The sequence below is a fragment of the Pseudoliparis swirei genome, chromosome 6 (assembly GCF_029220125.1).
Source record: "Pseudoliparis swirei isolate HS2019 ecotype Mariana Trench chromosome 6, NWPU_hadal_v1, whole genome shotgun sequence".
In the NCBI taxonomy this organism is placed as follows: Eukaryota; Metazoa; Chordata; class Actinopteri; order Perciformes; family Liparidae; genus Pseudoliparis; species Pseudoliparis swirei.
This window is the reverse complement of record NC_079393.1, coordinates 3430273-3433601: the sequence shown is the minus strand read 5'-3', so window position 1 is coordinate 3433601 and position 3329 is coordinate 3430273.

Genomic DNA, 3329 nt, shown 5'->3' with positions numbered 1-3329 from the left:
CGCCTTATAGGGCGAGGGGGGGGGCTTGCCGTTTTTCATAAACGCTCCATACGCATCACCGACCTGAACCTCTCCCTTCCCCCCTCGTCTACTTTTGAGTACCTCGCCTTTTCACTGCCCAACTCCATAACTGCTCTTCTCCTCTACCGCCCCCCCAAGCCACACCCCTCTTTTCTATCAGAACTCTCTGAAGTCCTCACCGTCGCTTCCTCTCTCTCCACCCGCCTCCTTCTCACTGGTGACTTCAACATTCACGTGGATCAACCCGATTCTACCCTCACATCTGACTTCCTCTCACTCCTCGACTGTTTCCATCTTAACCAACACATCACCTTCCCCACCCACATAGAAGGCCACACACTTGACCTAGTCTGCACTGCCTCCTCCCATAACCAACCTCACCCTCTCTCCTTTCCACTCTCTGACCACCATTGTATCCTCTTCTCCGCCCCCCCCCACTCCATCACCCCATTAAACGCTCCATCTCTTTCCGCAACATCAAATCAGTCAACCCACTTACTCTCTCCCAGTCCATTTCCTTTGCCATCCCCCCTGATTCCTCTCTCGACGACTATGCCATCTTGCTCAACTCCATTCTCTCCGACTCCCTTGACAAACTAGCCCCCCTGAAAACCATCACAGTCTCTTTCACCACCCCCTCCCCCTGGTACACTCCTAAACTCCGCATCATGAAACAGACTGGCCGCCAACTCGAACGTCTCTACAAGAAGACACATCTCACCGTCCACGCAGATGCCTATAAACACCACATCTCCTCCTACCGAAACGCTCTTCAAGCTGCCAAGTCTGCCCACTTCTCCACCCTCATCAACAGCACCAACCGAAACCCCCGGACCCTCTTCTCTACTGTCAAAAAGCTGCTCAAACCCCCCGACAACAACTCACTTTCCTCCCCTGATCTTTGCAACTCCTTTCTTCACGCCTTCAATAACAAAGTCTCCCAAATCAATATCTCACTGTCTGCCTCTATCGCCAATTCCTCCGCCCCTCCACCCCCCAATATCACTTTCCCACCGACTGACTGTCTGCCCCCGCTTCCTCTCTCTGTTTTCTCCCCTGCCGACTCCGCCCTCATCACTGATATCATCACTGCCTCTAAGACAACCACCTGCTCCCTCGACCCCCTCCCCACCACCCTGACCAAGGCCTGCCTCCCTGCCCTTATCCCCCATCTCACTGCTCTCTTCAATCAGTCACTGTTCCAAGGTCTTGTTCCCTCTGTCTACAAACTTGCTGCTGTCACCCCTATTCTCAAAAAGCCTTCCCTTGACCCTGCCAACCTCTCTAACTACCGCCCTATCTCTAATCTCCCATTCCTTTCCAAAACCCTTGAACGAATTGTCGCCACCCAACTCCACTTCCACCTTCAGTCCAACAACCTTTACGAACCCCTTCAGTCTGGTTTCCGCCCATCACACAGTACTGAAACTGCCCTGGTCAAAGTCATCAATGACCTACTCATCTCCTCTGACTCAGGTGCCCTCAACATCCTGATACTTCTAGACCTCAGCGCAGCCTTTGACACAGTGAGTCATCCCATCCTCCTTCTAAGGCTGCGCCAACTGGGTGTTGAGGGCACTGCACTGGACTGGTTCACCTCCTACCTCACCGACAGAAAACAGTTCATCTCCCTCAATGGTCATACCTCCACCCTTTCCTCTGTCACGCAGGGGGTCCCCCAAGGTTCAGTCCTTGGCCCCCTGCTTTTCATCTGCTACATACTCCCCCTTGGCCAAATTATTCGCAACTTCAACCTGGACTTTCACTGTTATGCCGATGATACACAGATTTACATAAACACAAAATCCACAAAGAACCCACCCCTCTCCCACATTGAAACCTGTATATCCGCAATAAAAACCTGGCTGACCCATAACTTCCTCAAACTTAACTGTGACAAAACTGAACTTCTCCTCATTGGCACTAAATCAACTCTCAACAAGACCGGACCCATCACTCTTACCATTGACGACACAACCATCACCCCCTCCCCCCTGGCTCGCAACCTTGGCTTCATCCTGGACCCCACCCTCTCATTCGACCCTCATGTTAGCTCCATTATTAAGACCTCCTACTTCCATCTCCGCAACATTGCCAAAATCAGACACTGCCTCTCTCCCACTGCCGCTGAATGCCTCATTCACGCCTTTGTCTCCTCCCGCTTGGACTACTGCAACTCCCTCCTCACGGGCATCACTTCCCGCTCCCTCCATCGACTACAGATGGTACAGAACTCTGCCGCCCGCCTGCTCACTACCACCCGGTTCCGTGATCATATCACTCCTGTCCTCCAATCTCTCCACTGGCTCCCCATCAAAGACCGCATCAACTTTAAAGTGCTCCTCCTCACCTACAAAGCACTTCACTGCCTGGCCCCCCCTTACCTGACTGACCTCCTTCTTCTCCATCGCCCTACCCTAACCCTCCGATCCTCATCCACTCCCCCCCTCATTGTTCCTCCGTCCAAACTCAAACACTTTGGTGATCGAGCCTTCTCTCGAGTTGCACCTCGTCTCTGGAACTCCCTCCCCCAGCCTGTCAGAGACTCACCTTCACTTACCACCTTCAAATCCCGCCTTAAAACCTACCTCTTCTCCCGAGCGTATGACCTCCCCTACCCTTAACCACCTCCTTTCCCCAAACCCCCCCCTCCGCTTTGCTTCTATTTTTCCCTGACTACTGTGTTTTGTTGTTCTGTTCTATTTTGTCTCTATATGTTGCCCATTCTTGTCTGTTCTTTTGCTTTGCATTTTCTGTCAGCGTCTTTGGGTCATTGAAAAGCGCTTTACAAATATAATGAATTATTATTATTATTATTATGTGTTAAAGCTGCATTCTCTCTCCTGACCACCAGGGGGAGACTCCTCTGGTTGTATAGAAGTCTATGGTTCATGTGTTAAAGCTACAGTCTCTCTCCTGACCACCAGGGGGCGACTCCTCTGGTTGTATAGAAGTCTATGGTTCATGTGTTAAAGCTGCATTCTCTCTCCTGACCACCAGGGGGCGACTCCTCTGGTTGTATAGAAGTCTATGGTTCATGTGTTAAAGCTGCATTCTCTCTCCTGACCACCGATGTTGTTTTTCTGTCCTTCATAATTGACTCCTGTGTCACCTGTATTTACCTCACCTGTGTTTTTATTGATCGTTGAATATAAAATAATTTAAATCGTAGCGCTTCCTCTCCGTCTTTTCCTCTCAGGCTAGATTTCCGACATTGCGGAGAGCAGAAATGCTCACGTGTTGTCCTCCGCTGATCAGAGCCTCATGAACACACACATTCACCTCCAGCTGAGTTGTGTGTGTGTGTG